The 25,176-nt window shown below is 41.6% G+C and overlaps 1 non-coding gene across 1 annotated transcript; it reads left to right on the forward strand.

The window, feature by feature from the left end:
- The first annotated feature begins 8,060 nt into the window (after positions 1-8,060).
- Positions 8,061-8,167, forward strand: LOC120254838. Its single transcript, XR_005534769.1, has one exon. It is a non-coding gene; the product is annotated as a small nucleolar RNA R71 (small nucleolar RNA).
- The last annotated feature ends 17,009 nt before the right edge of the window (positions 8,168-25,176 follow it).

Genomic DNA, 25,176 nt, shown 5'->3' on the forward strand with positions numbered 1-25,176 from the left:
AGCAAAAACTAGAACATGAAGACATTCAATGTTAAAACTTCTCCTAAACTCAAGAATACAATCATTGCAACTAAAGTGAACCACCATTGGCTATATGAGCATGTATATCAATCAAAATTAATATAAAAGAGATGTGTCCATTATGAAACTCCCCCACACACACACATACACACTTAAGTTGTACATTGTCCTAATATACACATATTTCATAGGTGGTAGCTCTTTCCACCCAACAAGCACATCTAAACAATTAAACTATTTTTGTTCGTTCATTTTTATTTTTTTCCATCAAAAAAATAACAAAAGAAACAACAATAAATAGTCCCTTTAACATCAAAGATGAGTTTCCAAAAAGAGTTTAAAGAGTTAGTAGTGCAACAAGTGTCAATCGGGCAAAAAAATTCCTACAAATTCAAGCAAAAAAACTAGAACATGAAGACATTCAATGTTAAAACTTCTCTTAAACTCAAGAATACAATCAATGCAACTAAGGTGAACCGCCATTGGCTATATGAGCATGTATATCAATCAAAAATTAATATAAAAGAGATGGTACATTGTCCCCCACACACACACGCACTTAAGTTGTACGTTGTCCTAATATACACATATTTCATAGGTGGTAGCTCTTTCCACCCAACAAGCACATCTAAACAATTAAACTATTTTTGTTCGTTCATTTTTATTTTTTTCCATTTTTTTCAAAAAAATAACAAAAGAAACAACAATAAATAGTCCCTTTAACATCAAACATGAGTTTCCAAAAGAGTTTAAAGAGTTAGTAGTGCAACAAGTGTCAATCGGGCAAAAATTCCTACAAATTCAAACAAAAACTAGAACATGATGACATTCAATGTTAAAACTTCTCTTAAACTCAAGAATACAATCAATGCAACTAAGGTGAACCGCCATTGGCTATATGAGCATGTATATCAATCAAAAATTAATATAAAAAGAGATGGTACATTGTCCCCCCACACACACACTTAAGTTGTACATTGTCCTAATATACACATATTTCATAGGTGGTAGCTCTTTCCACCCAACAAGCACATCTAAACAATTAAACTATTTTGTTCGTTCATTTTATTTTTCCATTTTTTTTTCAAAAATAACAAAAGAAACAACAATAAATAGTCTCTTTAACATCAAAGATGAGTTTCCAAAAGAGTTTAAAGAGTTAGTAGTGCAACAAGTGTCAATCGGGCAAAAATTCCTACAAATTCAAGCAAAAACTAGAACATGAAGACATTCAATGTTAAAACTTCTCTTAAACTCAAGAATAGAATCAATGCAACTAAGGTGAACCGCCATTGGCTATATGAGCATGTATATCAATCAAAATTAATATAAAAGAGATGTGTCCATTATGATACCCCCTCCACACACACACACACACACACTTAAGTTGTACATTGTCCCTAATATACACATGCAAGCTCACTCATAATGTTTATCAAACAAGAACAAATGGGGGAGAAGCAATCAAAACAATACTCCTTTGGCTCCTAGTATTGCATTTGATGGAACTAAATCCTTGGGAGTGATGTTCCAATGGGTTGTGAAGCACACACGGCCAAGTGCCGAAACAACATTGGTCATGTCTATGACTAGTTCTCAATTTCCATGATGACAAGACCATCTGCATCAATACACGAGGGGGTTCTATAAAGCTCAATAAAAACAAAATAGCTGGAGTATATATAAAAGATGATGCAATGAATACAACTCGAGGTAACAAAACGAAAATAAACTTAGATGGAAAGTCCATTCTGAAAATACAAGTCCAAAATAAAATGCAAAAAGTAATAAAAATGAAAGAAAATAAATCTTGTGTTGGTGTCGTGCTCTGGCTCAGCTACTACTGCTGGTGCTAGATCGAAGGGTGCTGGTGGAGGTGGTGATGGTGATGCCGGAGGGGTTTGAGGAGTTGATTACTTCCCTGCAAGTGTACGGGATCACCAAGTAATACCTCGTGTGAAGACACTAGGATCGTATTCCACGGGGCTAAGGATCTCCTATTACTTCTTCTCGACCTATTATCTAGCCTAAGATCTCAAGTGGGAGAATTTACTCTACTAGGTGCAATTAAAACTAAAGCAAGATTATCAACAAATTTGAGAGAACAAGCAATAAGCAAGCAAGAAACTCAATGTAATGCAAAGGCCTATGGATGCGGATCCCCTTGAGGGGTTATCATGAAACATGGATGATGAATAAAAGATGCAAGGGTAAGATGGACCATGAGATTCCAAGATTAGAACAACCCCAATTTCTCGATGATTGAACCCTAATCCCATACGAACATAGATAGGAATTTCTTCCAAATTCACATTCCTACGATTGCATTAAGTACGAGGAAATCTCAATTACGAGTAAGCCTACTCTTCTTCGGCTTAACCCTACATGGAGGGCTACCAAACATCCGATTTCTCGGCGTGATGATACAAGTATTCCCTTTCTAATCCATTCATGATCTAATACATGCGAGCAAGTCACATCTACATGCATCACTCATAAAAGAGCTACGGATTTCTCCTTAGTGTAGCATTTAGCATGAAAACAATGGATTAAATCTCAAAATTACCCAAGCATGGAATTAACAAGTAATCATCCAAAATACATGATAAAAACCCCAAGGTTCACCAACACCCGATGGCCTTGGGGGTCTAGCTTGTCATCATCCTACAACAAGCGATACAATCATGTGAAATACAAAAGAAAAGCATAAGTGACACTCCCTAGATGGAATGGTGGAGGAGGAGGTAGAATATATGCCGAATGACACTTTCCCCACAAAAGGAATGCCGAATGACGCTTCTGCTAGCCGCGAGTATCCTTCCCTCAAATCGTGGTAGATTTCCTCTTGAATGAGTTGCCTTCTTGCCTTGAGAGTCTTGGACCTTGGCCTGGAATGATCTCCTAGATTCCTTGCCCTTTCTTCTCCTTCTCAAGGTCCCCCAAAGCTTCTCAAGTGGCCTCCCAAAGTAAGGCCAGCAAAAAGCCCTTTGTTCTACCCTAAAAGTCAATATTTATACCCCCCATGACATACGGGTCGTATAGGGGCCGTATGGGGGTCGGATAGCACTCAAAAACCCTAGATTCGCATTTTATACGAGGTGCATACGGCCCCGTATACTGGGTTTTATGGAAATTTGGGCAGAAAACTCCAAATCATTCCGCTGCTACAGTGCATATGGCCCCCATACTGGGTAGTATGTGGGGTGGTATGAAATTCTTGTTTTCTTGTCTTTTTGCCTAAATGATATCTTCTTGTTCTCCATGGCTTCCTTATGCCCTACAAAGCAAATAATAAATGATTAAGCGCAAAACAGGCATCAAACCTTACAAAATACATGCAAAGTGAATACGATATATATATATGAAAATGCCTACATTTAGACACTTATCAAATATCCCCACACTTAAGTGTTGCTTGTCCCCAAGCAATCAACTCATGAAAAACAAAGAGACTGATAAGTGTCCAAATGCATTACCTCTGGCTTCAAGCAAACATAAGACTCCAAAAGCAATGGACAATGATACATAGATGTTGAGTTATAGTTAATAAGCATAATAAAAATATTCTGTCTTACCCCTTATATGTCTGTGCCATGTAAGTGAATCTTATATCTCATTTGCCCTGATCTGGTCTAGCCTAAGGCCTTCAATCAGTACAGCTCTAGATGCTAATAACTCCACTTACAATGAATACTAAGCCTTAAACTACTAAGTGCTACTTCAATGGCCAAGTAAGATCCTTCTAATTTTGTAGCTCGAAACTAAATCCACTTTCATCTTAAAACCTTTGGTAGGTACTCAAAAAGATTACTAGGTTTTTTATTTTCATTTCATCATTCATTTCTCTTTTTTTTTTTCGAGTCTGACTAACGTAGACTGCACCAACATCATTTTGAAATCTTTTTCTGGAGAGTGCACATGCTGGTTAGGCACAAGAGCCACCCAACTACTCGATTACAGTCTACATAGACGCATTCATGCTTCAGTAGCAGAGGAATACTGACATAGACTCATTTTTTTTTCTTTTTCTCCTTTTCTTTTTTTTTTCATTCATTTCATTTTTTTCACATTCACCCTAGATCATATCTTTAAAGTACTCTACATGACACAAAACTAGGATTAGCTCAACAAGACTTAGAAGTTCTTAAGAGTCCATTGAAGGATAGAACTTAGTGTTCTAAGGCCAAGTACTCAAAGTAGTGTGTTATGCATACAAGAGAGTTAAAGTAGTCACGTTGGCTATTCCCAGGGCATCGACATAAAATTCAGTGCACATGACAATACTAGGGGTAAAATAGGATTCAATAAAGCATAAAAACAAGTAACTCACATCAATCATTAATCCAAGCTAAAAGAATCTTACAAGAATGAACAAAGCCATCATAGGTAACACTAGCATGTAACAAATGGTACTAATACATGAAATACACCCATCCCCACACTTAGTGTTCGTCGTGAAGAACAAGATTAACATGAAGAACATGCAAGAAGAAGCAATGCAAATAATAGAAGAGGGTGAAAATGAAACTTCCCCAGTTCATCTTGTGTTCGTCGTGAGGTATGACTCGACAAAAGGTGTGATGAGTAATACATGTCTCACCAAACTCCCTCAATGCCCTAGCAAAGTCCAAGTGGTGCATAGTACGCTTTTTCCCAAAAGCTTGAAAGCAGATGGTGATACACTTCCTATCCCACATGGAGTGTCCATCTTGTCGTGCCTCGAATGTACTCAAAACCTCCAAAAATAATTGGTGAAAGGTTGGCTCATTTATGGCAAAAAGCTTGTCCTAACAATTATGTGATAACCATTCATTTACTTGATTTACTATCCCGAGGTCCTCCACAAGCCCCCAATAAAGGTAGCACAATGTCCCAAATGGTTTTGTCTTCAACTTATCATATCTTTCTCGATGATGGGAAAACTTGAAGACGGGTTCATCGGGTGAAGATGAGGGTCCGGTGGTTCTTGGGCGTTTGGAGGCGAGCCTCTTACTGTTATGCATCCCTACAATGAAGACAAACCTTGTTCAATCTCATAAGGATACAAGATAAACCAAAATAAAATGCAAAGGACAGAGGAAACCAATGAAAAATTGAATTTTCGAGGTCATACAGCCGTATGGGGGCCGTATGGTCACTATTCACACATCAAGAGTTTCCCATATATTCATAGAATCGGAAAATTTTTACATAAATTTGAATGAAAATTCATCCATGACATTCACAACATCCAAACCAAGCAAAATGCTAAAGAAATCCCACCCAAAATCTTCAAGAATGGCCAAGAAATGAAAAAGATAAAACTAGGGCATTGAAAAAGCATACCGATGAAATCTTGAGAAAACAAGCTTTAAACTCGGAGAAAATCACTAGATCGATGTCTCCAATGGGATTGGGAGGAGTTTTAGGAGAAAGAAGAGAGAAATTTGGTTAAAAGTGAGAGAGAATAGAGAATGGAGGAGAGAGATATAAGAGAGGGGGGAGAGAGAGAGGCCGGCCCTAGACAGCCCCCACATGGCCCCGTATGGGGGGCCCTCTGGGCCGTTTGGCCTCTCTCGGCCGAGAGATAAGGCCGTATGGGACTCGTCTGGGATGGCACAGAGCCTCTTCTTTACTCTGTGTTCATCTCAGATGATCCCCATACGCCCCAGTATGGCCGTAGGACCTTAAAACTCGCCTGAAACTTCAAAAATCTGCTTTAAATGATGTACAAATGGTATGGCAAGGTTGAGGTCTTCTCCAAAAATGAATGAAATGAATAAAATGATGATCTAGCACATGAATTAACACCTGAACATGAGTTTCTCAAGAAGTTGCACAAATACACCACAATTAGAATGACAAGAGCAATGTGCCAAGTGTGAGAGCATGAACTTATTCAAAAGCAACACAAGTCTAAGAAATACGAAAAGTGAAATGAACTAGAAAATAAAATATGAAAAATGAAAGAAAACACCCCCGAATGCTTGGGTTGCCTCCCAAGAAGCGCTTGTTTAACGTCACGAGCTTGACGTACATCATTCCTTACCTCATGGGGGCTCAAAGAGTTTGAAGCCACCCCCGGTTTCTCTTGGAGTGTTGTTTCTTCCTGGTAAATTCAGTGACAACATGGAAAAGACATCAAATTGTTCATGAGTAGAGAAGGGTGAAAAATTTACCTTTCCCACTTGAGTTGTGGGATGATGAAGCTTGATCTTTTTCTTTTGTCTCCCATGAATCTCCCTTCATACTTAATGATTCTTTTTTCTCTTTTTCCTTAGCATTGGTACAGGTTACCTTCTCTTTTGGTTTCTTCAAGTTGCGAATCTGAGGATGGTAGTGAGGTTCTTCCTGTTCTTCACTCTCCAACTCTCCCAAATACTCATCTAAAGGGTTTATCGATAGTACCTCCTGCACACAATCAGAAATTAACCTATCAGTTTCATCAATGAAGTAAAGTGTGTCATCATGATCTAAGAAATGTTTCATAGCAGCCGGCAAAGTGTACACCACTTTCTCTTCTGTGACTCTTAACATTAATTTCACTCCTTTTAAATCAATTAGAGCACCTGAGGTGCTAAGGAATGGTCGGCCAAGAATCAGTGGTATCTCCACATCCTCATTGATGTCCATGATGACAAAATCCACAGGAAAAACAAATTTGTCCACTCGGAAAATCACATCTTCAACAATCCCACGAGGTTTCTGTGTTGATTGATCCGCTAGTTGTAAGGTCATCCTCGTGGGCCTTAACTCATCCAAGCCAAGTTTCAAATACATGGTGTGGGGCATAACGTTTATGCTAGCCCCCGAGTCCGTTAGAGCATTTTCTTGGACTCCACCTTCAAGCATACATGGGATAATGAAGCTTCCCGGATCTTTCAACTTTTGTGGGAGTTTCTTTTCTAAAATAGCCGAACAATTCCCCGTAAGTGCAACCATGCCTTCTTCCTCCAACTTTCTCTTGTTTGTGAGGAGCTTTTTTAAAAACTTGGCATATTTCAGCATTTGAGTCAATGCTTCAACTATCGGGATGTTCAAGTGGAGTTGTTTGTAGACGTTGATGAATTTTCTGAAGTGAACATCCTTCTTGTCATGCTTCAATCTGGTTGGATAAGGGATTGGAGATTTGTACTCAGATGATTTTGACGGTCCTTGTTGTTCGGCTTGTCATTTCTTCCCTGATTTTTGGCTTCACTACTTTCTTCAACTAGCTTGGGGTCTTCCCCAAAGGCTACCCCACTTTTCTTGACACTTGGGTCAACTTCAACCCTTGTCTCCACTTGCCTCCCGCTTCTAAGAGCACCCTAGATGACGTTCAGAATTTGCCTTCACGAGTTCCCGTACTCTATGCTCAAGTGACTTTACCGAAGCTTGTAGGTTTCTCAAGACTGAACCTATCTCACTGAACTGTTCGGCGTGCTGAGTGAGCTGAGCATTCACCTTGCCAAATTGTGCGTCCATGCTACTAGTTAGGCTATTGAACCTGTCATTAGTACTGAGCATGAACTTGGCAAGGACATCTTCAGCAGTAAATATCTTCTCAAAGGCCGGTTGTTGAAATTGAGATCCTTGAGGTGGTGCAGCTCTTTGTTGTTAGCCTTGGGTCCATGAAAAATTTGGGTGGTTCTTCCACCCCGGATTGTAAGTTGAGTTATACGGGTTCCCTTGATTTTGTTGTCCCCCAATATAGTCGACATTCTCAATGGAAGCAACAGAGGAGCTAGCAATAGGACATTGGGCTGCACCATGCCCACCACTATATGTACTACAACTCAACACTGATTCTGGCCTCGAACTACTGCCCATAAGAAATTCAAGCTTTTGAGGTAACCTTTGCGGCCAAGGCATCATTGCTACTCACTTCGTAAAGCCCAGCAATCTTTTGTGAAGATCCTCTTAAGGCCCAATGTGATTCATTACTCGCCATAGACTCAAGTAATTGCTCGGCCTCATAAGGATACTTGTTGCTAAGGGAACCACCCGTTGTGGCATCAATAAGTTGGCGAGTAGCATAATTCAGCCGATTGTAAATGATTTGTACTCGCATCCATGAGGCAAAACCATGATGGGGGCATCTTCTAAGGAGGTCCTTGAATCTCTCATAGGCTTCAAACAATGTTTTGGACTCCCCTTGTTTAAAGGCTGAAATTTCTTGTCTCAACTTTGGCACTTTGCTTGGCGGAAAATACCTCCCAAGGAATTTCTCAACCATATCCTTCCATGTTTTAATAGACCCCGGAGACAATGATGTAAGACAATGATAAGCTCCATCTCACAAACTCAATGGAAATAGTCTCAAACCGATAGCATCGTCCGACACCCCATTAATCTTGAATATAGAGCAAATTTCGAGGAACCGGGAAAGGTGGTCATGTGCATCTTCATTTGCAAGACCATTGAATTGAACCGAGTTCTGGACCATGCCGATTACACTTGCTTTAATTTTAAAGTTGTTGGATGCCACGGATGGTGCTTGAACACTAAACTTATCACCCGTGAATTGGGGACTTTTATACTCAGATAGAGTGCGTCACTCTTCGGTCATGATTGAAGACTCTCTATCTTCAATTTCAATGTTCTGGGTACCCGACCCTTCACCAACTTCTCTTAATTTCTGATGTAAAGTTCTTTCAATCTCACTATCCATCGTAATCAAGGTCGATGGATTTGAATGTGTCATGTATAGTACTTGCAAAACCAAGAAAGATGATAGAAAGTTAAGATCAAAGGAAAAGAAAAATAACAATAACAAATGAGTAAAGAATTGAATGGCTAGGGTAATAATCTAAGAGTTTCCTAGAATTCCTTAAAGTTCCCCGGCAACGGCACCAAAAACTTGATTGCTTCCCCGCAAGTGTACGGGATCGCCAAGTAATACCTCGTGTGAAGACACGAAGATCGTATTCCACGGGGCTAAGGATCTCCTATTACTCCTTCTCGACCTATTATCTTGCCTAAGATCTCAAGTGAGGGAATTTACTCTACTAGGTTGATAAGTGCTTCGGTAGACATATTTTTATATATGTTTTACATGCATTAAGCATCATTTTTACCATGGTTTATGTCTCATATTGTGTATTTGGTGTTCTTTTATGCATATAGATTGTGAATGCCTTGAAGAGTAAAAAGGAAGCATAGATAGGCTATAAAGACACAATGTTGGAAGTTCTTGTTCAATTCAGTGACCAGGACACGAGAGGAGATCATAAACGTGGAGATGTGTGCCAACTTCCAAGAAAATTCAAGTCAATTCACTAGTTGGAAGGGCACAAAGGAAGCCACATCTTCATATTCCTTCTCTTTATGAAGATTGCATGACCTCTCAAAGATACGTCGATGAAAAAAAGTTTTATAGCCTACCACATGGACGTGTGCCCGGACATGTGGCCTCAAGAGAAGAGTGTTGGGACAACGTTTTGTGAAATGTACTGTAGCAATTTAACGGTAACAATTTCACTATAGCAAAATTAATGTTCACGCGCCCGCCTGGAAATTCCTGCAGCCCACGCGGGGGCATGGAAAATCCACATAGGCACATGGGGCACGTGACAGACGCGGTCTAAGGGCTATTATTAGGCGTTTTGCCCTATTCTTTCTCATTTTTTGTGTGGCTCTTGAGGGTTAAGACTGCTAGGGTTTGGAGAGGAGGTCTTTGCGCCTTTGGAGGCACTTCGTTGCCAACTTTGATCGATTCCTCCTCCGTCATAGCATCAAGGAAGCCACCGGTGAACCTAACTTCGGAGTGGGTCCTTCAAGACGTCGAAGCTCTCCATCAAGGCCATCAGTTCATATATAAGAGGGTATATTTCAATGGTTTTAATGTACTTTCATTCATTGATCTTGTGTTTTGTATGTTGCTCCATGGAGAGCTAAAACCCTAGAGGGTATTTGGGCTTGTGAATCCTAGGATTCTCATCTTTTGTGGATTTGCTTAGTGTTTCTATTTAATCCGAGTTTGATTAAGTTTTAATCTTGATTGTCTAATGCTTGCTTGCCTTATTGATCTTTTGGTTATTTGGTTTGCATGACTTGTTACCTTGGTGAGAGAGAGGTCTCCATTAGGGTTAGAACCTCAAGATTGAAGAGGGTTGAGAGGATGAGTAATGAGATAGAGAGCATACCCTTTCCCCTCCGATTGGTGTATTCTATCTCCTTTCCCTAAGCTCTATGCAACCATATTTGGTGTGAGGCGTGAGATTGAGAGATTTCTCCGCCGGGACCTTGTAGGGGATTAGGATCCTTCGCCGGAAATTAGGGTTGGATCAATCTTTAGGAATCGGATACACCTCTTGGAATCCCTAGAGTGCTTTGCGGTCATATGTGGTGTGAAGTGTTGAGATTGAGCGATTTCTCCACCGGGACCTCGTAGGGGACTAGTATCGGTGATCGGGAGGCCGGATCCGATTATATTTGGATTTCCATGACTTAACTTACTCTTCATAGAAACACTTTGCTCATTTGGTACCTAATACCTGAATCCTAGGGGGAGCATTGCCCGAATACCCCACTTTTACTGATTGAGATCTCCATCCATTTCACCCTTGCATATTCGTCTCCGGTATTCATTTCTTCTCACATTAGATCACCACACCTTTCCATTTATCATTAGGCTAGAAAGCAGAGAAGAAGTTAGTACTAGTAGCCCTGTACCCTGTGGATTAGACTACCCACTCACCGGGGTAATTATTACTTCGACACCCGTGCACTTGCTTTTTACATGCATATACGGACGCTTGTCAAGTTTTTTGGCGCCATTGCCTAGGAACAGGATACTAGGAACACTGGGACTTTGTTGCTCTAGCCACTTATCTTTTTCTTTATTTTGTCTATTCCACACTTTCTTTTTCTTCCATCATTCTCATCGATTTTTATTTTGTTTTTATCTATTTCACTTTATCTTCTTTCACCGTTCTATTTTGTTTTATTTTGTCATATTTACTTTTTCTTGCATGGAACTTGAATGATGATTGATCCACTTATAGAATTATGTTCACAGGTTGATGCTGTCACTAGAAAAATTGATCGACTTGTTAGTGTTCATCAACAATACAATCCATGTCGCACAACATATCATCCAACTCGAAGGAGCTACCCAAATCTCTTATGGGATATTGATGGACAACAATGGGAAACACCTCAACAAGAACTTCAATTGGATGAGAAAGTTGAGATGATGTACTTCGGTTGGAAAGAGTGTTACCGAGATTTATTGAAGTAACCGATGCCCGTTCCCAAAATATTCAGGCCACATTAAGTTGTCACGAGGTCTCCATCAAAAACATTGAGCATCAATTAGGAGAGATCTTGGACATGCTTGCTAAGGAAAAAGAAGAATTTGAACAAGCAAGGCAAGTGTCTCCGGGACATGATGAGGCCATGAGCACAATTGAAGACATTGGGCAAATTGAATACATTGGTGTAGAAAATGAAAAGAAAGAAGTTGAATATCATTTTGAGATTTTGGATTGTGTGAATAAAGATTATGCTTGTGAGCGAGAAAATTTTCAAGGGGATTTGCTAGTCTCATGTTCCTTTCAAGGTGAAAATACACAAGAAGAAGCAAACCCCAAGGTAATAGAACGAGCATTTCTCTTTGGGATTGATCAACTCTTACAATGCAAGAAAGAGACTTTGGGAAGGGAAAAAGATGTGGGTAGGAGATTGAAGGCATCCAATGACCCACCTATGCTAAGCTTGGACAATTCCCAACCAAAATTGTTTCCTTGGAGGCCAAAAGTAAGATGGTTGGACTCTCCAATTAATATTCCACCCCGACAACTAGATTCTTTGTTTAAAGGAAGTAGCTATGCAATGTCTAGTCGGGAGGAACACACTTTTACAAGTCTCCATAAGGTAAGGAAGAGGTACGTCAAGCTTAGTGACGTAAAACAAGCGCTTCTTGGGAGGCAACCCAAGTTTTTAAAAGTTTTCTAGTTTAGATTTCATTTCTGCATTAATAAATTCATGAGTGGGTGCTTTGATGAATTTTTTTTTGGTGTTGAAGTTTCCATGGAAAAGTTTTGGTGATTTAAATTGATTTTCGTGTATGTGGCATGGTTTAGGGTGTAATTCATGTTTATAGTTGAAAAATTAGTGTTAATTTGAAGTTTGGAGCCTTGCAAGAATTGTCTGTTGAAATTTTCCAGCTCACGCGGTCACGTGGAATTTCCACACACCCCCATGTGGCTTATAAGAATATGAGGGGTCACTTTTCATTATTTTCATCACTTACACTCTTCATGTCCCACTTCTCCATCTTCAAGAATCTGAACTTTTGAGCACAAAACTAAGTTTCTTTAACTCATTTGAGATTTAAAAAGTGTTCTGCCGGCATTTGCATAAAGTTTCCTTCATCAATTTGCACCAGTAAGCTTCATCTTCTCCCATTTTCTCCATGCACTTATTTTGCCAATCCATGAAGTTTTATTGTTTTATAAGTGTTGTTTTTCATGGAAAATCTTGTAGAAACACTTTAGAATGTATGGATCAAAAATTTTTGGAAGCGTTGGAGCCCAATCATGGCTTCTTGGCCATGGTTGGGCGCCCACGCGGGCGCGTGGCCGGCCCACACGCTCTCATGGGCCTACGAGCCGTTCGGCTGCGCCCACGTGCCGGCTGGGGTCGGCCGGTACCGTTCGGCTGCTGCCAGCCCACGTGCCCGCGTGGGCTGGTACCGCGCGGCCGAGCATCCAGGCGACCGCGTGGCCTTGTTGCCAGGCCAAACCGTGCGCCCACGCGGGCACGCGGCCAGCCCACGAACCCGTGTGGGCTGGCCAGCAACGCGGGCTGGCGCCACGCATTCGCGTGGCGCCCTGGCTGAGACCAGAACGCGGGCGCGTGGCTTTCCCACATGCCTGCATGGGCTAGAAATGCACCTAATAACGCCAGAAAAGTGCTTGGCTTGCCCTCCACGCCAACGTGGAGCCCTGTACTCATCAAATTCATGCTTAACTGACTTCTTTTGAAGCTTTATTTGCAGGTATGACACCAAGGACCAAAAAACTTGTTCCGAAATGGTTTGATTTCATACGGTTAACCTTGGATGAGAACATTCTTTTGGCACACCGGCAGCATCAGAAGAGGACATCAATGCTTGAGGCGTCCCACTCATGATTCTTTAGTTTCCTTTACTTTTGTTTTCATTTTTTTTTAGTTTTTATTTATTTTATCTTTTAGACTTTAGTTAACTTTGTGTTTTGTTTTGTTAGTGCGAGTTTGTGCTTCATGCGTTTACTTATAAGAACTCGTACATCTTTTCTATTTTGTTGAGCTTCACTGAACCCCTTGTCTACGTGCTGATGGCCTTGAGAGTGATGTTGATGGTGATTTTAGTCATAGACATGATCATGTGATATTCTCACATGGTCGTGTGAGCTTCACAACCCATACAACAAGCCCATGAGTTAGACTTCACTAATCGATTAATGAGGAGTTCAGGGGAGTATTGTTTAAATTGCATTCCCACAAACATTATGCTTCCATTGTTATTATTTTTATTGTGCTTGCATGCGTACATTGAGGACAATGCACATCTTAAGTGCGGGGGAGGGTTTACCTTATACATGACTTTTACTTGTGTTTTCATGAGCATGCTCTTGTTGCCAATGAAGGTTCACCTTAAGGTTAAGAGTTTAATTCTTAGTTTTTGGAGATTATAAACTTGGATTTTATCATGCTCTTTGTGCACTTTTCTCGCTCATTAGACCTATTAAGACTCTAGTTCATTATGTTTGGGACTTTAGTGTGCTAGTTTTTATTTGAAAAAAAAATCAGAAAAATTTGAAAAAAGAGAATTGGAAATTGTTTGTTGTTTGTACATAGGGGGTGGAAAGAGCTACCACTCATGATATATGTAGCTATTCTCATAAGTCGGATACTTGTTATGCCCTAATGCGAGAAAGAGCTATCTCCTGGGATGTGTGAAAGCTACCATCCTTGGTAGAAAGAGCTACCACCTCTAAATTGTGAAAGCCACTCGGGAGGCATCTTGGGAAAGGGCTACCTTGGAGGTTGTGTGAAGCTACTACCTATTCTTTGTGTTTATAAATAAGTCCCATGTTAATAAGAACTTGGTAGTGGACATAGTGTTGACATGAGTTGAGTTTTTCACACACACACGCATTTGGATTTTATCACTTTCATTTTTGTTTAGATTGTTTGCTAGATCATTGATTGTTTTGTCTAGTGTTTTACTCTCTCCATGAATGTAGAATTTTATTCTTGTACTCGTTTGGTGGACCTAAGGCCAAGCACTTTTCTTTTCTTTCCATGAGTTTAATGTTTAATTTTGCTTGAGGACAAGCAAAGACTTAAGTGTGGGGGAGTTTGATAAGTGCTTGAGTAGACATATTTTTATATATGTTTTACATGCATTGAGCATCATTTTTAACATAGTTTATGTCTCATATTGTGTATTTGGTGTTCTTTTATGCATATAGGTTGTGAATGCCTTGAAGAGTAAAGAGGAAGCAAAGATAGGCTTTAAGGACACAATGTTGGGAGTTCTTGTTCAATTCAAGGACCAAGACGGAAGAGGAGTTAATAAACATGGAGATGTGTGCCAACTTCCAAGAATATTCAAGTCAATTCACTAGTTGGAAGGGCACAAAGGCAGCCACATCTTCATATTACTTCTCTTTGTGAAGATTGCAAGACTTATCAAAGATACGTCGATGAAGAAAAGGTTTATAGCCTACCACATGGACGTGTGCCCGGATATGTGGCCTCAAGAGAAGAGTGTTGGGACCGTGTGGAAATTCCTGCAGCCCGCGCGGGCACGTGGAAAATCCACATGGACGTGCGGGGGCACGTGACAGACATGGTCTAAGGCCTATAAATAGTCATTTTGCCCTATTCTTTCTCATCTTTTGTGTGGCTCTTGAGGGGTGAGACGGCTAGAGTTTGGAGAGGAGGTCTTTGCAGCTTTGGAGGCGCTTCGTCACCAACTTTGATCGATTCCTCCTCCATCATAGCATCAAGGAAGCCACCGGTGAACCTAGCTTCGGAGTTGGTCCTTCAAGACGTCAAAGCTCTCCATCAAGGCCATCAGTTCATATATAAGGGGGTATATTTCAATGGTTTTAATGTACTTTCATTCATTGATCTTGTGTTTTGTATGTTGCTCCATGGAGAGCTAAAACCCTAGAGGGTATTTGGGCTTGTGAACCCTAGGATTCTCATCTTTTGTGGATTTGCTTAGTGTTTCTATTTAATCCGAGTTTGATTAAGTTTTAATCTTGATTGTCTAATGCTTGCTTGCTTTATTGATCTTTTGGTTATTTGGTTTGCATGATTTGTTACCTTGGTGAGAGAGAGGTCTCCATTAGGGTTAGAACCTCAAGATTGAAGAGGGTTGAGAGGATGAGTCATGAGATAGAGAGCATACCCTTCCCCCTCCGATTGGTGTATTCTATCTCCTTTCCCTAAGCTCTATGCAACCATATTTGGTGTGAGGCGTGAGATTGAGAGATTTCTCCGCCGGGACCTTGTAGGGGGTTAGGATCCTTCGCCGGAAATTAGGGTTGGATCAATCTTTAGGAATCGGATACACCTCTTGGAATCCCTAGAGTGCTTTGCGGTCATATGTGGTGTGAGGTGTTGAGATTGAGTGATTTCTCCACCGGGACCTCGTAGGGGACTAGTATCGGTGATCGGGAGGCCGGATCTGATAATATTTGTATTTCCACAACTTAATTTACTCTTCATAGAAACACTTTGCTCATTCGGTACCTAATACCTGAATAAAAGGGGGAGCATTGCCCGAATACCCCACTTTTACTGATTGAGATCTCCATCCATTTCACCCTTACATATTCGTCGCCGGTATTCATTTCTTCGCACATTAGATCACTACACCTTTCCATTTATCATTATGCTAGAAATTAGAGAAGAAGTTAGTACTAGTAGCCCTATTCCCTGTGGATTCAACTACCCACTCACCGGGGTAATTATTACTTCGACACCCGTGCACTTGCGGTTTACAGGCATATAAAGACACGTGTCATAGGTACAATTAAAACTAAAGCAAGATTATCAACAAATTAGAGAGAACAAGCAATAAGCAAGCAAGAAACTCAATATAATGCAAAGGCCTATGGATGCGGATCCCCTTGAGGGGTTATCATGAAACATGGATGATGAATAAAAGATGCAAGGGTAAGATGGACCATGAGATTCCAAGATTAGAACAACCCCAATTTCTCGGCGATTGAACCCTAATCCCATACGAACATAGATAGGAATTTCTTCCAAATCTACATTCTATGATTGCATTAAGTACGAGGAAATCTCACTTAGGAGTAAGCCTACTCTTCTTCGGCTTAAACCTACATGGAGGGCTACCAAACATCCGATTTCTCGGCGTGATGATACAATTATCCCCTTCTAATCCATTCATGATCTAATACATACGAGCAATTCACATCTACATGCATCACTCATAAAAGAGCTACCGATTTCTCCTCAGTGTAGCACTTAGCATGAAAACAATGGATTAAATCTCATGATACATGATAAAACCCCCCAAGGTTCATCAATACCAGGTGGCCTTGAGGGTCTAGTGTGTCATCATCCCACAACAAGCAATACAATCAAGTGAAATACAAAAGAAAAGCGTAAGTGACACTCCCCAGATGAAATCGTGGAGGAGGAGGTAGAATATATGCTGAATGACGCTTCCCCCGCCAAAAGAATGCCGAATGATGCTTCCTCTAGCCCCGGGTCTCCTTTCTTCAAATCGTGGTAGATCTCCCCTTGAATGATGTTGCCTTCTTGCCTTGATAGTCTTAGACCTTGGTATTGAATGATCTCATAGCTTCCTTGCCCTTCTTTTCCTTCCCAAGGTCCCCCAAAGCCTCTCAAGTGGTCTCCCAAAATAAGCCCACCAAAAAGCCATTTGTTTTGCCCTAAAAGTCAGTATTTATATCCCCCACGACTTACGGCCCGTATAAGGGTCGTATGGGGGTCTGATAACACTCAAAACCCCTAGATTCGAGTTTCATACGGGGTACATATGGCCCCCGTATACTAGGTACTATGGAAATCTGGCCAGACAACTCCAAATCATTCCGTTGCTACAGTGCATATGGCCCCATACTGGGTAGTGTGGGGGTGGTATGAAATTCCTGTTTTCTTGCCTTTTCGCCCAAATGATATATTCTTATTCTCCATGGCTTCCTTATTCCCTACAAAGCAAATAGTAAATGATTAAGCGCAAAATGGGCATCAAACCTCACAAAATGCATGCAAAGTGAATACGATATATATATCAAAACGCCTACGTTTAGATACTTATAAGGAGTCCTCAGCCTCAAGACAAATGACAAGGTGATGTCTCGCTCTAAAATCTGCTGTTACGTGTCAAAACGTACCATGAACTCTGTATACTTTATGGCCTGTGCAGCCCGGACCTCAGCAATCTCTACTTAGACCTCAGCAACCTCTATCCGTATCACCCCCACAACATTCTCGAGCCACTCAAAGCGATCATGGGATCGAGATGTTGAAAACATTCATACTGTGCGTGGGTCCTTTACCACTAGAGGTGCATCAGTCTTCATCTATGTCAGCAGAGCCTCAGGAACAGGCTGCGAAGCCTCCGCATCATCACCCTCCTCCTCAGCTATCTCTGGAGCTGGTAGAACCAAGCCATAAGCTCCCATCTGAACCCTGGGGACCATACCCATCAATCTCATTATCTCCAGGCTTAGGGGAGCAGGTATACTCGTCTTCTCAGCCCCGCGATTCGCGTCTAAGAGACCCATGCCCAAAACTAGTCTTGTAATGTAGGGGCCTGAGAAGATCCCTCCCAATCTGGAATACTGGACCTGATGTCCGATGTACTCTATGACGATGTACCCTAGATGAATTGGTATGCGCTGAACCATCGAATACAAGTACAAAAGCTCCTGCTGGCTCAGGACACCAGTGCTATCACCATGGCCATTCACAGACCTACTTAGAATGCCATGTAAATATCAGTGTGTAGGTTAGGAAAGGCACGTGGCCTTGGTCACCCCCGGCTCATACTAACCCTGACCACACAATGCTCTATAAGCTCTCTACAAAGTCAGAGATCCAGGGTAATCTGTCTGTAACTAGGAATACTCCTCAGTGTCTGTAAATGCCTACTCGTATAAGCCAAGCCGAACTGAAAACTGAGTAATGCTCATGCTATGGTAATGTCCAAATGCTCTGAACTAAATAGCGTCAAGACTGTCGAATCTTGCATAAGATCTATCAAACTTGAATGACGATAAGTCCTCAAGTGTAAGCTCACAAATGGCTGGCTCCCTAGTCGATAATAACTGCCTCCAACCTCCCACTAAAACGAGATCATCGACCTCATCTATGAACTCATCGCCCTGCTATAGATCTCTCAATGTGCTCGTGCCCAGGAATCGAATCTGTCCGAACCGAAGTCTCGACAAATGCTCAAAATGCACCTGGTGCACGGGGATAGCAAATCTCATGCCCTCGGAATAGGGGATGACTCACGCGGCTTTTTCTCATCTTGCTTCTTAGACCAAGGTGCATAATCTACAAAATTTGAAAAAAATTTGATCAAACTAGTTAATTAAGTAATGCTGCAGAAATCCACACGGTCGTGTGGAATTTCCGTACGGCTGTGTGGATCCATGGCGGGGGAAAAATGCACGGCCGTGCCTCAAAAATCCAAAAATACACCATTAAATTGTTTCTAACTTCATTCTAAACATGCATAATCATTCTAATTGCAGAAACGAAGCATTATTCACTAGTTTCATCGATTAAAATCAAGAATTGACGAAGAAAACAAAAGATTGGGCTTACCAATGATGTGAAATGGGAAAACATGAATCGGCTAGAAAACCAAACAAAAACCCCTTCAAATCAGCACTACAAGGTTGGGAAAAAGTGTGAGAGTACTCTCAGACGTCTGGAGAATGTGAGAAAATTACCAACGGCCGTGAGCCTCCATAGGAGAGCTTCACTGGGATAGGTGCACACCCTTGTGCGCTCTCAAGAAAACCCTCACTGTCTCTGAATGCTCTCGCACGGGTGTGTGGAAAATGTACACGGCCGTACACCCAACCGATAAGGGCAGCTGCACACCTTGTAGCTTCTTTGTCCATGCGAGAAAAAATCGCTAAGTATTTCACATGCCCGTGCGGAAATTCCGCATGGGCATGGACATCTGCAGGCCCAACTCACAGGGGCACGCACATGCCCCTGTGTCTTCTCGGGATGGAGAGAGCTCTTCCGCAGCGACCTGCATGGCCGTGAGGAAAATACCCATGCCTGTGCATTTGTTACAAGTTAACCCACAGGGGCGAGTCCACGCGCCTGTGTGCTCTCGGGATAATTTGCTAAGTCTCTGCTGGAAAACGCATGCCCGTGCGGAAATTACCCATGGGCGTGGACCATCACAAAGTCGCTCACAAGGACGAGGCCACGCCCCTATGCCATCTCTGGATGAGCTATGAACAAAAATGCACGCCACTGCAGAAATTACACACGAGCGTGTGTTTTTTGGACACTTAGAAAAATTTTACCAGCACTGCAAAAAATTTCTGAACACAATTATACACCTAGAGCCTGCTTTACAAGGTAACTTTAACCAGACAAACCATGAAAAATAAGCTCAAACGACCTAAACTTTGCCAAAACCACATGAAAACACACGATGACATTAAACAAACCCACAATAAAACACAGAAAAATCATCTAAAAATCAAGACACCAACACTCAACACTTTATTCATGCAAACACTAAACTACTAACTAAGAAAATAGTAAAAGCTTTGGTTGCCTCCAAAGAAGCACTTGTTTAACATTACTAAGCTTGACATACCTCATCTTACCTCACAGGGGGTTCATGAATGAAGGTCTCCCTCTTACCCATAGCTTGAAAGTATGAAGAGCAAAGCCTCGTGAAGGTAGAGGGGGAGTTATCGGGCTTGGGACCACCTATCAATGGTGCATGCAATTTGTTCAGTTCACGCGCGTCTCCAACAGCCTTGGAGCATTTCCGGTAGCGTCTCCTCGCCCTCTTCATCTTTCGGAGCACCTTCTTCAGGATCCCTAGAGTAGATGGTACTTCTTCAGTCGAACCAAGCATCATAACTTCCTCGTTTTTCACCTCTCGGTCGAACAAACCCTCATACAGATCCAGATTAAACATTTTCTGCATGTATTCATCAACAATATCATCAGTAGTGTCCAGAAAATACAAAGCATCATCAAAATTAAGAGAATGCGACATGGCTTCAGCAAGGCGGTATGTGAGCTTGTCATCTCCAACTCTCAGTGTTAGCTCCCCGCCGTCCATGTCAATCAATACCTTGGAAGTAAGCAAGAATGGTCTCCAAAGTATTAAAAGTGCATCCCCATCGTCATCGATGTCTAGCACTACAAAGTCAAACTGTAAAAAGTGCTTATTCAGCTTGACAAGCACGTCTTCAATGATACCCCTTGAATGTCTCACCGTTCGATCTGCCAATTGCAAAGTCATCCGAGTGGGTCTAGGCTCGCCCAAGCCTAGCTTCTGAAAGAAGGTGTATGGCATGATGTTGATACTAGCCCCTGAGTCTGCCGATGCCATTTCTTCACCCAAATTGCTAATATTACATAGAATGATAAAGCTTCCCGGGTCTTTCTTCTTGTTCGCCATGTTCTTTTGCAACACCGCCGAGTAAGAAGCATCTAGGATCACTGAAGCACTCTCCTCCAACTTTCTTTTGTTAGTCAACAAGTCCTTCAAGAATTTTGCATACTTAGGCATTTGAGCCAATACCTCAACAAAAGGAATATTGATGTGGAGTTGCTTGAACAAATGATAAGTGCTTGTGCGATATGAATGCGAAGCGTTCATTCCTTATGTTGAGCATTACTTTTCTCAGGTTTTTACATTAATATGTGTGTTTTTTATGTTACTTTTATGCAGGTAGGGTTGTGAGGCCGAGTATGAAGGAAATAGGCCAATGTGGATCATAATGCACCTATTTTGGAGGAGATCTTGCTAAGGTTCAAACGCGAAGTCATAGGTCAGGTGTGAGATGCTAGAGTGTGTGCCAACCTCCTCGTATTCGAATGAGCACATTCATTTGGAGGGGGACAAAGGCAGTCACACTCGAGCATTATGATTTATGCATATAAGAACAAGAGATCCACCAATGTGTACATCATTGAAGAAGCAAGTGATTCACGACGTAAACGTGTGCCCGTTTGCGTTACCCTAATGAAAGTATGGAATTCGGGAGTATTTCCGGTAGAGTAATGTAGCAGGTTATTGTACCAAAACACTATAGCAAGTACTGTAGCAGCCCGGCCGAGAAATCAGAGAAACAAAGAATCCACACGGGCGTGTGGAAATTATCCACGCCCGTGTGGAAATTCCACAGGGGCGTGTGACATCATACACGCCCGTGTAGTCGCCCGATTCCAGCCATATTTAAAGACGATTTCAGCCCCTATTTCAGTATTCTTTTCTCCATCTTTTCCCCAACTGGTGAGAGGGTTTTGGCTAGGATTTCGAGGGGCATTGGCCAAGGTTTTGGAGAGGTTCTATGGCTCCGACATCATGATTCCATTAGGAAGAAGGTTGGTAGGGAAGCTTCGATCGAGGCGTATCCTATACCGGACGAAGGAATCCTTGGACGACGAGTAGAGGACTTTCCACACAACCATCGACACGACCATCGAGGGGGTTTCTTTATGGATTAATTGCTTTTACATTCGACTTCTTTGATTATACTTAGCTCCATGGAGAGCTGAACCCCTAGTGGGTACTTGGGTGATTGTGAACCCTAGGATGTATTCGTTTCATTGAACTTCTTTATTATGCTTTCAATAAATTGATGTTTATTGTGAGTTCCAACCTTGAATGCTTGATTGTATGAACATTTCCCCTAGAGTGACACTAGGGTTGAGAGTTCTTGTTGGTAACCTTGTGAGTGAGTGACACACCATGAGCATTAGACAAAGCTAGGTTGGAGAGGGTTGAGAGGGTGAGTCGAGAGGTACAGGAGCGTCCCCTTTCCCCTCCGACGTGATAGATTCTACCTCCATTCCTTGAGTTCTTTGCAGCCATAATAGAGTGAATGGTCTAAGGGATGAACCTCCGCTGGGGCCTAGTTGTGCGTGCAATGGAGTGAAGCGTTGAGGGGATCTTAGTATCTAGGGCTTAATTATGGCTAGGGACTTTCCGCCTGGACCAAAGGGTTAGGTCTATAATTAGGAAGCGATTTATCACTTGGAATCCCTAGAGCTCACTGCAACTTTATTCGAGTGTGAGGTTGAGAGGTTATTTAATCTCTCCTCCGGGACATGAATAGAGTTAGGCATAGTTGACCTTAGATTTGGGACTATGTATGTAAGGATTTCCACGACTCACCATTACATTGATTAGGAAGCATAATAAAGAGTTCTTGCACTTGAAACGATTTTCCTAGGTGAAGCATCATCCGAGTACCCCATCTTTATCGATTGCCTTGCCTCCTCCTTACTTTTGCTCTCTTACTTGTTGCTTTTAATTGTTAAGAATTGAATCATTATCACATTTATCATTGTTGATACTCAACATAGCTAAGAATCAAATTAAGTGTCTTTACTCCCTACTCCCTGTGGATTTGACCACGCTCACCCGGGATTATTACTTCAACAAACCCGTGCACTTGCGGGATATAGGCAAGGGGAACTTGTCAACAAACTTAGGAACTTTTTGTACTGTGCATACCCTTGGTCATTCTTCAACCTAGAGGGATAAGGGATTCTTGGGTTGAAAGATGATGGTGCCACCTTCTTCTCTTCAACCGGAAAATTGAATGTCTGCTTTAATTCGAAGTTCTGCGCTGTAATCGGGGGACGCACAATACTCAATTGTGTCCCCAATACTGAAGGTCTGCCATAGTCAGATAATGTCCGCTGTTACTTATTATATTCTACCATGTTTTCAGATTCTTCTACATCCAAATCACCTAGATTAGATGGTTCTTGCACAGGTTCTTTCCCTTTTCTTCTTAGTGTACATTCAAGCTTGGGATATCCTTCAATCAATATTGAGGGGTTCCCTCGGGTTATAACCTGGAGCTGCACCAAAAAGAAAGAAAAAGAAAATCAGAATGATGATATAAAAGAAGATGTAAAATAGAATGAATGAATGAATAGATAAGAAAACAACGTGCAAAGTATCTCTAAATGCCTACTCCCTGGCAACAGTGCCAAAAAATTGATAACGCCCTTGAGTATATCCTGCAAGTGCACGGGTTTGTCGAAGTAATAAAATAACATATGAGTGTGGTATCGTATCCACAGGGAGTAGGAAATAAAAACACTTACATTATTTCTTAACTAAGTGAAAGATGAACAATGATATGTGTGACAAGATGTGAAATAACCAAAAAAAAGAACAAGAAGGAGAGCACAACTAAAGTAGAATGTAAGGCAATCGATATAAATGGGGTACCCGGATACTGCTCCGCCTAGAACAATCATTTCAAGTGCAATTACCCTCTATTATACTTCCTAACTAATGCAATAATGAGTCATGGATATCCTTAAATACATGGTCCCAAACCTAAGGTCAACCATACCTAACTCTATGCATGTCTCGGAGGAGAAATTAAATAACCTCTCAACCTCATACTCGTATAGAATTTCAATGAGTTCTAGGGATTCCAAGTGATAAACCCTCTTTCTAGATGTAGACCTAACCCTTTGGTCCAGGTGGAAGGTCCCTAGCCACACTTAAGCCCTAGGTGCTAAAATTATTTCAACTCTTCACTCCATTGCACCCGCAACTAAGGCCTAACGGAAGGTCATCCTTTAGCCCATTCACTCTACGATGACTGCAAAGAACATGAGGAAATGAAGGTAGAATAAATCACACCGGAGGGGAAAAGGGATGCTCCCCTACCTCTTGACTCACCCTCTCAATCCTCTCCAATCTATCTTTGTCTTACTCTCGTGGTGTGTCATTCACTCACAAGGGTTACCAACAAGAACTCTTAACCCTAGTATCACCCTAAGGGAGTATTCATACAATCAAGAATTTAAGATTGGAACTCAAATAAAACATCAATTAATTGAACGAATAATAAAGAGGTTCAATGAAATGAATACATCCTAGGGTTCACAAATACCTAAGTACCCACTAGGGGGTTTAGCTCTCCATGGAGCTAATTACAATCAATGAAATCAAATGTAAAAGCAAAGAATCCATAGAAAACCCCCTCTATAGTTGTGGTGATGGTCTTGTGGAGAGTCCTCTCCTCATCCTAGGGTCCCTTTGTCCAGCCTAGGATATACCTCACCGGATCGGTGCCGATGAAAACTCTCCCACTAATCTTCTTCCAAACGGAGCGCGATGTCGGAGCCATAGAACTTCTCCAAATCTCTTACCAATACCTCTCCAAACCCTAGCTGCAACCCTCTTTCAAGTTAAGGAAAAGTGACAAGGTCCCCTTGCGTATATCCCGCAAGTGCACTGGTTTGTCGAAGTAATAATCCCGGGTGAGCGGGGTCAAATCCACAGGGAGTAGGGAGTAAAGACACTTAATTCGATTCTTAGCTATGTGGAGTATCAACAATGATAAGTGTGATAATGATTCAATTCTCAACAATTAAAAGCAAGAAGTAAGAGAGCAAAAGTAAGGAGGAGGTAAGGCAATTGATAAAGATGGGGTACTCGGATGATGCTTCACCTAGGAAAATCATTTCAAGTGCAAGAACTCTCTATTATGCTTCCTAATCTATGCAATGGTGAGTCATGGAAATCCTTACATACATAGTCCCAAATCTAAGGTCAACTATGCCTAACTCTAATCATGTCCCGGAGGAGAGATTAAATAACCTCTCAACCTCACACTCGAATAAAGTTGCACTGAGCTCTAGGGATTCCAAGTGATAAATCGCTTCCTAATTATAGACCTAACCCTTTGGTCCAAGCGGAAGGTCCCTAGCCATAATTAAGCCCTAGATACTAAGATCCCCTCAACGCTTCACTCCATTGCACGCACAACTAGGCCCCAGGGGAGGTTCATCCCTTAGACCATTCACTCTATTATGGCCGCAAAGAACTCAAGGAAAGGAGGTAGAATCTATCACGTCGGAGGGGAAAGGGGACGCTCCTGTACCTCTCGACTCACCCTCTCAACCCTCTCCAACCTAGCTTTGTCTAACGCTCGTGGTGTGTCA

The sequence above is a fragment of the Dioscorea cayenensis genome, unplaced genomic scaffold (assembly GCF_009730915.1).
Source record: "Dioscorea cayenensis subsp. rotundata cultivar TDr96_F1 unplaced genomic scaffold, TDr96_F1_v2_PseudoChromosome.rev07_lg8_w22 25.fasta BLBR01000651.1, whole genome shotgun sequence".
NCBI lineage: Eukaryota > Viridiplantae > Streptophyta > Magnoliopsida > Dioscoreales > Dioscoreaceae > Dioscorea > Dioscorea cayenensis.